Source organism: Mus musculus, chromosome 14, assembly GCF_000001635.26.
Source record: "Mus musculus strain C57BL/6J chromosome 14, GRCm38.p6 C57BL/6J".
Classification (NCBI taxonomy): Eukaryota; Metazoa; Chordata; class Mammalia; order Rodentia; family Muridae; genus Mus; species Mus musculus.
Window position 1 is genome coordinate 17,901,948 of NC_000080.6, and position 12,939 is coordinate 17,914,886.

General features: G+C 43.9%; 1 protein-coding gene across 16 annotated transcripts in view; it reads left to right on the forward strand.

Moving 5' to 3' along the window:
- Thrb (thyroid hormone receptor beta) overlaps positions 1-12,939 on the forward strand; it is a 380,873-nt gene that overhangs the window by 242,723 nt on the left and 125,211 nt on the right. The window lies entirely within an intron of this gene.

Genomic DNA, 12,939 nt, shown 5'->3' on the forward strand with positions numbered 1-12,939 from the left:
AGAACGAAAGGAAGGAAGAGGGAAAGAGACACAGAGAGAGGAAGGGAAGAAGCCACTGCCCACTCTGCACAGCCCTTTTGGAAAACTTCAGGTTGAATTCCAAATCTAACTCTGTTCCTTAAAGCTGGTTCTTTCTGGTCCTCCAAAGCTAATGTCCTGGAAGCACAGCAAGGTCTTCCTCTTTCCTAAGGGAGGCCTATGCTGAGAGAAACACCCGTCTGCTTCCATCTCCTCTCTTGGCAGCCCTGTTTGCTATGTGTTGTTTTTCCTTCTAGTTTCTGGACCCAGTTTAGGGAAGCATGCTCTCAGATGCCGCAGCTGAGATGCAGCTTGTCTGGGATGAGTACTGGTGCTCCCTAGTCATGTTCCTGGTGACTCAAGTGCCTGGGAGATCAAGCATCTAATCCAGCTTGTCTTGTTACCGGAAGAGTTCTAAGGCATGGTGTCACACCTTGTAGCAACAGGAGGGTACGCTGTCAAGACCAGCTACCCTGACAGTTACATTTTAAGCTCCTGGGACAGTTACTCACACTCGTTGGGCAATATAAAGAAGGCATCCAGAAGCTGTGTAAGCTTCTCCACTAATGGCTCTGTGACCTTGGGCAAGCCATTTCGTTTTCCATTTCCCTGTCTAAAAATAAGCTGAATCAAGCAATCTCTGGGGTTCCTTCCAACTCTGAACTGCAAAGAAGGCTTTGAGCTTGGGAGAAGTGAAAGGCTATCACCCCAGAGTGACCTAGGTTTGCTAGAGTCATCTCCATCTACTTCTTTGGCCTCCAAAGGCCTGAGTTGCCTCCTGTTCAATAAAACAATGGGCTTACTGCCAGCCTAGGTCCAACCTCTAGAGTGCTGCACTCAGAACCACCATGGGCTCTCTGTGGTTGGACCAACCCCCACTCAAGATATGCAGGAGCCTGGTGGCCCTGCATAGGACAGGTACAATTATCTGTGTGATTCAGAGCTCAAAGCTGCTCTGACCTTCCAGTGAGGGTCTCCATTATAGCCAAGGTGCACTTAGGGTAGCTTGTCTAGTTGAACTGTTAGCTGCCAGAGAACCCGGGCTGGAAATCAGCTTTCTTGTTTGTTCCTTCCCTTCCTCCCTTCTCATTCCCCTAAGTTTATTTTGGTTTGGAAGTCCAGCTTACCCAGGGGAATGCAGACCTTTCTTCCTTTTCCTGTGTCTGTGCCTCAGCTTGGCTTGGCCCACCTACCCCAGCTCTCAGGCGTCACTAGCGTGGCTAGCTTCCCTTTTAGAATTTTCCCTTGTGCCCCAAGGTTTACAGGGTCCAGCCTTGGCCCCAGCTCTTCCTCTCCCTCTGCTCTGCTCAGAGGTACCAATCTCCAGCCCAGTGTGATCCAATGAGCACAAAGAAAGCATTCTGATTCATGGAACCAATGTAAGATTCTGACTCACTGCCCAAGGCTTTGGACAGATCTGCTGGCATGGGGGAATGTTGCTAGACCCAAGTTAATATGCTTAATGGATCATCAGCCTTGACCTACAGGATTACTAGGTGTCTCTGTTAAATGCATTCTTCTGGTTTCTGTAATGCAGCTACAGATACCAGGGTCCTCTGTACACCTGACAGTCCTCCCTACGGCTACCAAATAGCCTCATATACCCCTTTAAAACTCAAATACCTCACAGAACCTACTCATGACTGAACCCTCTCCTTCATCTGCAGTGGGAGAGTCAGCCCTTTTCCTATACTCCAAACCGTCTCCTCCATATGGGGTCTCTTCCAAGGACCTCTTCCCAGGATCTCTTCCTCCCTCCTCTTTAAAGGAAAATTATATATATATAATGAAAGAATATGTGTGAGTATATGAATGATGAATATATATTATAAACATATAATTTTCTCTTTAAAAGTATGTATGTGTGAATAGACACGCATGTATACATATCATCCTTTTCACTGTCTCTTAAAACCCTCCAAGTGAGTCTTCCATTAGGGTTTACTTTGTTTGGATGCTTTTAAAGTTCATCTCTTACTGAACTTTCATTTGCTTCACGATGACATTTGCACACATGCATGTGCTGTGCTTTGACAGGGTTTACCCTCCCTCGTGCCCTATTCTGTGCCTTCCCTTCTCCTGTTTTCTCTGTGACCCTTCCACAATGCTGGTACTCTTACTCATTTTTCTTCCATATCTGAAGGAAAACACTTGTCTTTGTGTGGTTGGTATGTTCCTACAACATGATGGTCTCTTGTTCCTGCTATCCTGCAAACAACATGATTTTATTCTTCATAGCAGAGTAGAAGTCCACTGTAAATTTCAAAACACATCTCCTGCATCAGACCCCCAGCTTCCACTCCCCACCCCACCCCAACATGTCTGTCTCCTCATCCCCCACTGACTCTGACATGATCCATCCAACAACCAAGTAACACTTGTTAAAGTCATGGAGGCCCTGTGACCATCTTCTGACTTCTTACCAGAGTCAATACCCAAGTCACTCCTTCCTGTCACAAGCACCTCCCCTAGCGTCTGTGCTTTAAATCCTTAGGCCCCAGTACTCTGTTCCCCTAGACACGTCCATGCACATATGTCCTTCCTTAGCAGCTCACTTTTTCTTTTCTTCCCTTTTACTAAGCATAGGTTTTCTCATACAGTATACTCTGATTACAGTTTCCCTTTCCTCTGCTCCTTCCAGGTCCTCCCCACCTTCCCTTCCATCTAGGTGTACTCCCTGAGCTCTGGGAAGAGAGATTGGATGTCCACATTCAATTTAGATGTCCTTGGAGGTTAGAAAGTGGTATCAGATACCCTGGAGCTGGTCCTGGAGGCAGTTGGGAGCCACCTGGTGGCACTGGGAACCAACTTCAGTCCTCTGCAAGATCAGAATGCACGCTCAACCACTGAGCCAGCCTCCAGAGTGACTTCTGAAGGTTAGATGTAATCATTCTTACTTCTTTTGCACATACCTTCAACTTACCCATAAATATAAAATCCTGCCTTGTGCAGCAAGTGGATCATGCTGTTATTGTTCCATGGAGACTCACACCTATCATGGAATGCTTTCTGCCTCCCCTGAGAGGCCTTAATACCCCCAGCTGCAAGGCAGTCAGGCAGCCAGGCAGCCAGGTAGCCAGGTACTCACAGCCTGTGTCTGAGAGTCCCTACCTGGCCTTGCTCTGATGTGCTGCAGCAGCCCAGCTCCTCGGAGGCCACAGCCTCTGATTATCAGACCAGCACTTTGTGGTCCAGGCTCCCTGTGTCATAGAGTCTAGGCTTGGGACTTACCTTCTTAGACTTTCTGCCCAGGCTGCTCATACCTGCCCTTCAATCTCATCCTGATCTTGGCCCTTGGGGACTCACACCCCACTCACCACTTCTCGTCAAATCCCACATCTTGGTATTTGCTCTACAGCACTTAACATAACTGTAATTCTACATTGACAAGCAAATTAGTTTGATTGGTGTCTGGTCTTTTCTGTAAGTATAGATAATGTATTACTTTTCTTTTACCCTACACATCTAGTTCCTAGCACACAATAATTGATCAGTAGCCCTACAAAAAGAGTTCACTGCTGTGTTACCTTTCTTGGGGAGTCTATTATACACAGGCCATGCGGCAAATAGCAGAAGACTAAAGTAATTATTGCATCCAACTCCAGCGTGGTGAGCCAGTGATTTTACTGGAGTCACTTACAGAACCATGGATAAGGGTTACCTCCATGAGCATGCATGAGAAGAATCCTACAGTAATGAGGGTTACTCCAGGAGAGTGGGAGGAGTTAGTTATCTATCTACTCAGTTAGAACATGAGTGATAAGAGGGAAGTTACCCGTGGGGGTAGAGCAGGAATAAGAGTCACCTCCAGAATAGGGAGAGTTATCAGTGTGGGGGAGGATGTTTTAGTGCCTGCATCACAGAAAGGCCCACATGAGTGACAGCTCACAAAAGCTTTATCATTGTGACTCTTCCACCAGACAGCTTCCTCTTCCCTAGCACCTGTGGTGTCACCTCAAGGAAGGGCATCTGGGTCTATTTTGTAAGTCTCATGAGCCCACCCTTCTCCCGCAAGAAGGAGTGCTTCAATCCAGGGGAAACGACTATACAAAACAGGCATAAAGAGAGAGAGAAGGGCGTAATGGAAGGATGTGGTTATGGCGCACTTGATCTAAGATAATGTACTTCAGCTCAAGTACAAGATTTACTGATTGAATGAACATAATGCACATTTTCCCATTAAAAAAGAACGAGAGAGATTTAAGGATTTAATCACATGAATCAGTTAAAGTATTTTATCCTCAGAAAACAAAACAAAACAAAAAATAATAAAGATGTGTTTACTTTATACCATATCCCTGGACTCTATTTCTATAGGAATATTATAATGATGATAAAACCAAGTGTGATGTGTGTTTCCTGAGAGCACAAGTGCTTCTGAAATCCAGACTGGTGGCTTGTGCTTCGTTCTGTGGTTAGGGAGGAAACCCAAGGGGACACCTGCTTATGGAGGACTCAGCCTTCCTCTTCCACATGACTACTGTCATTAGCATCCCCTCCCATCCCCAGGAACTCAGCTATTGATCAAAGGAGAATCAAGGTAATGCATGTGCCAGTTGTGTTTGGAACAAAGTCTTTGTTTGGACACACAGGCATGCCAACTCTCCCTAGAAAGAAATGTCTTAGTGCATTCAGTCAGCTCCAAAGAACTGAGCCCTTTCCAAGGAGAAAAGAGTAGAAAGAAAAGGAGGGAAAGAAAGGAGAGGGTAGAAGGAAGTCAGTCAGATAGACAGACAGACAGGCGTAACCTTGATAAGCAGACCTGTAGTGCTACAAGCCTCCCCTACATTCTAGCATGCTGGGACACACATGTTGCCTCTCAGGCGCTGATGCTCAACAGTCCCTGGAAGGACTCGTTGTTACTTCCCTGATTCTAAACATGGACAGGTCCTCTTCTGGGAGAGTCTTCAGGGATAGCAGTATATTATCAAGCACATCTTCATCCTTGTGAAGGTACATTTGATTTTTAGCAAGAATCCAAATGCCGTGAAGAACCAAATCTAGTAAATGCACTCAGGATTCAAACAAAGTTTAAATCAAGATGACCCACTCTCTGACGTGGTGAGAAAAAGAAGCGACTTTGAGAGCAGACCATCTGGTTCTTCAAGAAGAGTTCCAGGAACGTGTGAAGAAATGGAAAATATCCCCAGCTTCCTAGGATGGCAGGGCTTGCACATTCTGCTGTGTTTGTTTAAAAACCCAGTCTCTTTTCTTTAGAGATTTGAGCTGGCCATCCACTAAACCAGCTTAGGCTGGCAGGGTGTGTTTGATTTGGCCAATGTAGTGGTTTTATTTTAAAACTGAATTAGAATTTTAAAACCAGGAGATTCCAAGTACAAATTTGTATTTCTGGTCTCCTCTGGAAAATCTGAAGCCCCAGTAAAACTGCTTCCCAGGCCTGTCCAGTTCCTGGAACTGTTTCTGCTCCTCCATGGAGGAGACATTGAGACCAGCTCAAGTCCTTTTTACTGTTTACTACTGTCAGCTCTAAAGTGGCCTTCCAGGTTCTACTCACTCCCTCACAGCTTGCTGGCTCTCTTTGACATCTGCATCAGAATGCAGCACTGCAGGTGTCTACTGAATGGATGGATGTGATCTAGCATGGGTGCCTGTTTGATGGGTGAATGTCTAGCCTCTGGCTCCCACAGGCATGCATGGCCTCTTGAGTCACACTGAGCAGGAAAGATATCTATGTATTCCTGTTTCCATACAACTAATGCAGTGTGTGTTTCTCCCCTCCCCCACATTACCTTGTACCACTGCCATGCTGTTGCATTGTTTTCACAGCAGTCTGGGAAAGCATCCATTCTTCCTCAAGCTTCCCACCTTTGTATGTACTTCTTTGCACTTTATTCATTTATTCTTCTCATCTTACTAAAATAGATTAAAGTTTTGGAGTAAAAAACATCGCCACCAGTCATTTAGCCACCTAGGTCCCCTTCCCTGATAGCAAACATGGTCTCTGGCCTGTCTATACCAAAATACTCCTTGCATAAATGTCTGTGTCCTTCAGTCTCTGTGTGCCTGGGTGTCACATACCCTGTACACTGCTGTGTGCTTAATTGACAAGGTTTCCTAGTAGTTATTCCATGTCTCAAAGTGTTTCCTTGTTTTTAATATTCAAAGTGTCCCATTGGATGAGTGTTCTGTGGGTTATTTACATAGTGACTGATGGCAGATGTTTAAATTTTACAAATTGACTTGTACTGGGATCCTCAGTGATGTGGAAGTTCACAAGAATTGAGATTGCAGGTGGGCTTCTGTGTTGTATGACATAGTAAAAGTTCTTCACTACTTTCAGGCAAGGAGAGGGACCCCTTGGCTTTCCCTTATAGCTTCTATTGATGTGCTTCAATTTTCCTCAACTTGACATTTAGCCAGAGGTAGAATACGAGCTGTGGATCCAACTATAGGGTATTTTCCCCTAGATGGTTTACTCTTTATCTCATCTCCATGAATTGATAGAACCCAGGTCTTAGCACACTGCGAATCTCTACATATTAAATTCTCAGGTAGGCTGCCCATTTTGTACATTGGCACCAGTGTCTGAACATCTATAATGGTCCATCAATCTGCTACCTTCTCACAGCAGCAATAGATGCTGTTTTAATGGTACAGGCATTGTGCTGTGTCCCACTAGCTTACAGGTGAACTTTGTTCCTTCTTCCAGTGTTCTCGAAGTTAATATTGTGTCAAGATGACCTTCATATAACCTCGTTCAGACTGCCAAGCCATCATGACCAAGCAGTGGGCCTCATTCAAATCCATTTTTTCATCACACAAGGAAATCAATACCTTTCTCTCAGCAGACTCTGCTAAGCACTGCCAGTTTAGCATTTCCCCATCTGTGGGAAATGCTCTGCTTTGCCTGGAGAACTCTTCCTTCTCTTTGTTTCCATTGAGTCCTTTACTGATATTTAAGCCTTTTATATCAGTATCAATAAGCAACGTGATAATTTCTTCTGCAGTGTCTTCCTTAGTATCAGAAATAAGAATTGAGGAAATGTGTTTATTTTCAAATTTTCTGAGAGACTCTTTGGACCTATGAAATCATCCTGCTCTGAAACCATCCAGATTTAGCAGTTTCATGGAGGGAGAGGAGTTCCCTGAACAGTTTTTAAATTTTTCCCTAGGGTTATTGTTCTGTATAATGGTTCCTTTTCTATCTCGCAGTATAATATCTTTAAAAAATAAACTTGGTATATAGTTATCAGCTATTTTGCTCCATCTAATTCTCAATACCAAAAGCAGAGCTGTCCTCGAACTCTTATCTTTGCATGTTTGTCAACTATTTCTCCCTTCCTTAGTTAGTTCATCTGCTGTTTTCTTTTTGCTTTTCCAAAAATCAACTTTGGGATCTTTCTTATCAGCTGCTATAATAATCCCTAGTTCTGTAGACTTTCTGCCTGGGACCTGGGATTTTTATTTCCATTGACTTCTACTGTACTATGATGATTTTTCTACATAAAAATTATATAATTTCCACAAAAATTATATAAGTGTTGGCATGATTTACTGCCAGCTCTGACAGTGTCCCGGCCTCAGAGCTGCTTTGCCACCTATTTAAAACAGTGAGATCTTCATCTACCCCTGTTAATAGAGAATTATTTAGGGGAGAATTTTCCTGCATTGGAAGTAACTTCCCTTCTTCTGGTATGTATATGTTGGCTTATCTTTGTTCCTGTAAAATTTCTGAGTTATTTGTGCTGCAGGAGGATTCCTTGAGCTCAAGGATTTCCTCTTATTTCCAATCTTACAAAATGTCATGGTGTGTTTTACATGATCTTTATCCACTCCAGTTGAGGGACATCTGGGCTGTTTTCTGTATCTGGCTTTTATGAATAAAGCTGCTGTGGACATAGTCAAGCAAGTGTCCTTGTGATAAGATGGAACCGCCTTATATCGCCAAACTGTGGTCATGCTTTATAATTATTCTTTCTTTTCCGCATTCTACAATCCCCTTTTCAAGTGAAAAGTTTTGTTTACAACTCTAGACTAATACTATTGTGATTATTCTGATATTACTTTATATTTATTTAATCTTTTAAGGACAGAGCATTATTTGGCTTCCATTTTGTTTTTCCTTGAATTCCTATTTTATTTAACTTCATAACTTATTTAGCTTCATAACTTTTACTTGGTGTTTAATTATTCATAATGCCTCTTCTGTTTTACATGTGAGCAATAACTTTAAGCTTAATTAAACATTGGATGCACAGCAGTCCGTACTACCATAAGTTAATCTGAGATCTCAAAGTTGAAGACTTCTTATGACACACAGTTTGTTGCTAGCAGGTGTGCCTATGAACGAGGGAGAACAGCCTGTATACAATGCCTGGGTGCTTCATTCATGTGCTGAGTGCCTGGGTGCTTCATCCATGTGCTGAGTGCCTGTGTGCTTCATCCATGTGCTGTGTTCCTGGGTACTTTATCCATGTGCTGCCTGCCTGGGTACACCATCCATGTGCTGCCTGCCTGGATACTTCATGCATGTGTTATGTGCCTGGGTACTTCATCCATGTGTTGCCTGCCTGGGTGCTTCATCCATGTGCTGAGTGTCTGGGTGCTTCATCCATGTGCTGAGTGCCTGGGTACTTCATCCATGTGCTATGTGCCTGGGTGCTTCATCCATGTGCTGAGTGTCTGGGTGCTTCATGTGCTGAGTGCCTGGGTGCTTCATCCATGTGCTGAGTTCCTGGGTGCTTCATCCATGTGCTGAGTGCCTGGGTGCTTCATCCATGTGCTGAGTTCCTGGGTGCTTCATCCATGTGCTGAGTGCCTGGGTGCTTCATCCATGTGCTGAGTGCCTGGGTGCTTCATCCATGTGCTGTGTTCCTGGGTGCTTTATCCATGTGCTGCCTGCCTGGGTACTTCATGCATGTGTTGTGTGCCTGGGTACTTCATCCGTGTGCTGCCTGCCTGGGTGCTTCATCCATGTGCTGAGTGCCTGGGTGCTTCATCCATGTGCTGAGTGCCTGGGTACTTCATCCATGTGCTATGTGCCTGGGTGCTTCATCCATGTGCTGAGTGCCTGGGTGCTTCATCCATGTGCTGAGTGCCCGGGTGCTTGTTACTACTTCTTTCTGGAGATTGGTTCTTTGAGCAGTAAGTTTTGTGAGATGGGGACAGTCCTATCTTATTTCTATAACCGTGATGTCACACTTTGGTTTGTCCATGTCCTCTGTGTAAGCTCTTCCAGGAGTGGTATATTGACTAGTTTTCTACTGCTGTGACAAAATCCTATGACCAAGAGCAGCTTAAGGATGAGTTTATTTTGACCTAGAGAGGTAGAACCCATCATGGTGGGAAAGGCAGGGCAACAGGCAGGCATGGTAGCAGAAGCAGGAAGCCTGCTGACCACATCCCCTTGAATGCACAAGAAGCAGAGAGTGAACCGAGGGCGGAACCAGGCTATAAATCCTCAAGGCTTGACTTTGATGATGTAACTCCTCCACCAAAGCTGTTAACCTCGTAAAGGTCTATAACTTACCCACAAAAGCACCACAAACTGGAGAAGTGAGTGTCCAAACACTTGAGCCTACTGGGGACTTTCTTATTTAAACTACAGGGAAGGAGAAAAGGAGGGAGGGAGGGACAAACAAGAGAAATAAAATGCTCAATGCATTTTGCAGATCAGGGTAATTAGCACAAGCACTTGGGCCACATTTCTGCCCAAACCTGTCACTCTTCATGGTGCAAACAAGTTCCCATTCCTTCAGGGTTTGTCACTGCCTCTTGCCAAGAGCCAGCTCATAATGTACAAGGAGCTCCTCCTGTATATGCACAGGTTTTCTTATGAACTTTATAATCTAAATCAAGATGCAAAGTAGACATGCCAGAGGAAGGACCCTGTCTCCTTGTCCTAGGTTGTGTTTCTGGGTCAGAAAGATCCTGTCCCAGAGAGGAAAAGTTTCCTGTGACAAAGCAAGGTCACAGTAGTCTTGGATTTAAAATAATGTTGTTATGAGAAATCTCTCAAAGACCAAATGTTACTTAAGAATAATTGTTTTAAAATATCTAGACATACATAACAGAAAAGGCACATAGTCTCAGATGTCGGAAGTTAACTAGTACAGAGTTTGTATTACTTTTATCCTTTGTACTTTCTATGTGTACAAACATTTACAAAGTAAACACATTTTATATCAAAGGAAATAATTTGTAAAAGTTGGATAGTGGGACCTGAGAGATAGCTCAGTAGGTAAAGTGCTTGCTGCATAATCGAGAGGCCCTGAGTTTGGGTCCCCAGAAACTATATATGGCTTGACACAGTAGCATTTGTCTGTAATTCCAGTGTTCCTGTGGAAAGATGTGAGGTGAAAAAAGGAAGGGCCATGAAATCTAAAGAGTGAGTTAGTCTGACTTCTGCAGCAAAAACAAGAAGTCTGTCTCCGACAAGATGGGAGGTTATCCTCTGACCTCCATACAGGCTATGCGTGATGTGAGTCTGAACCCATGACATGTATATTCACACACTTTTAAAAAATAGGACAATAATTTCCCTCTACTGCCCTTTGATTGGAGGTTACTGTTCTCCATATGTGCTTAGCTCTGAGATGGAAGTTATTTAAGTTTCTTGAACTGCGAAGAGGCAGGCTTTGACTGGAGCAGTGGTGTTGCTCCAGGGTAAGTACAATGGTACAATTGAAAGCACTCGTCTATTTTTACAAGCAGGCTGCCAATATGCAACTCTCAGGCTCCAGAGAGACACACAACGTAACTCTAACTCACGGAAACAGGGATTTGATACAGAGAATTGGTTGTGATGTAGGTGTTGGAACACTGAGGAAATAAAAGGAACACTATGGAACTTGGTGACAAGAAGCAGCTTGCTATCCTTGCAGTTGAGAAATGGAGAGAGCAGACAGTATTGCTGAAATCCAGGAACTCAGAGGAGCAGTCAGAGAAGTAGGTGTCATAGCTGCTGGAACTGCTGCGAGACAGTAGAGAATGGGAAATATAAGAGGAACAGCTGCTCCAGCCGACAGCCAGGGCCAGAGGACACTCACCTCAGAGCCCTTTGTCAAGGTTCTCTGAGGAATGGCTTGCCAAGTGGTAGCCCGAAATTTCAGAATAGAGCAGGGTAGATTTGTTACTAATGGGCAACAACCAACCATGTGGCAGTCAGCTTTGGGATAGGAAGTGAGGAGTTTATAGCTGCTGCCACCTCTGTCCCCTGTGCCAGACCAAACCTCTCCTGTGAACAACTACTGATGCCCTAGATTTGCAGATATCATCTCCAGAACATGTCCTTTATTGTGGGTCTATTCATTTCAGCTGCCTCCAGTGCTGCCAATGTGTGATTGGTCCAAAAGCATCTAAGGGGTTGGGACTGAGGGCCAGTCTGTTTTCGAATTCTCCTACCCAGCCAGTTCATGGGAAAAGTTTATTCTCATGAACTTGACCCCAAAATAATAGGAATAATATTGTCAATCAAATGGAGCAGCAGTTATTAATAGAATGTCTGGTTTTATGAATAATCATGTAACCTTCGCTGAACTCAGAAATGTCTCATGTCTGTCAAGACATGTTTTCCTATCTCCTAAGTAAGATGTGTCTCACTGGCACAAAGTTGGCTGTATGGATTTTCAGATTCATCAAGGATGAACTTTTGAAATGCTTTGTGTTACACGACCAAATCTTGTGTTATACATACTAAATTTTCAGCAGTTTGCTATTTTATTCTTGATAGAGAATTTATGTTTTTAAAATCTGATGTATTGTCAGGGTGGTGGTGGCGCAGGCCTTTAATCCCAACACGGGAGGCAGAGGCAGGTGGATTTCTGAGTTTGAGGCCAGCCTGGACTACAAAGTGAGTTCCTGGACAGCCAGGGCTACACAGAGAAACCCTGTCTCAAAAAAACCAAAAAAAAAATCTGATGTATTATTAGATTATTGTTATGTTTTAATCTTCATAGCTATCGACATTAGGAGTTATTTATTAAGATCCTTCACTCAGAGCTGATGAGATGGATCAGTGGGTAAGAGTGCTTGCTGATTTTACCACAAAGCCAAGAGCCACAGTCATTCTAGCTGTCCTCGGATTTGGAGTTCAAGTGTTAGCTCCAGCTCCACACCTGTGCATCCTGTATGGACTTTGAATTGTGTCTTCGGTGTTTTAGATCCTAGCTGATTCCACTTCCTTCAGGAACCTTTTTTTTTTTCCTTTCTTTCAAATCACAAGGATTTTCTCCCCTGTAAAATCAATGGTCTATGTTTCTACAGCAGAAAAAGTAAAAAACATGAGTTGATGGTCAGGGGCCAGTGATGTTCGGGTCCACTGTCCTTCACACAGTAAAACAGGAGAGCAAGTCCCACGTACAGGAAACTTGACTCCAGAGATGTTAGGAGTGGGGCAATCCAAATCACACTCATAACAAAGATTATCCTACAAGCAAAACTGTATTTTGAGGACAAGCAGCAGCTGCAGAAAAAGCACTGATTTGGGTATTCTTCCACGGTTTCCATGGTTGAGGTCCCAGCTGAGACCTGCAGCAATACTTGTCAATCACTGTGCCACTGGCTACCCTTTCCTATCATCTTGAAATGATTAGTGTTCCAGCCATCACTCTTTCCTAATGTTGTCAACTCATTTTAAAGAAGCCATCTCACCCTGATACTATCATATTATATGCTATGGGCGTGCCTTTCCAAATCCTAACCTTTCAGCTGATACATTAAGTCAGGCACACTTTGAATGATTAGCAGGGCCACTTCCTCCAGGTAACAGAGTCACCAGAAGATACCTTTGTCTCTAATGCCTGGCCCTCAGGTCACAAGCGTCCATTGTCAACAGGTGTGAGAGAAACACCAGCCACTTGCTGGGCACTTCCTGGGTGCCTGTGAGCTCATAGTGCAAGGTAAATGCTGTCTCCTTTAGAACAACTAGATCCATGGTAAGAAAATAAACTATATCTGCAG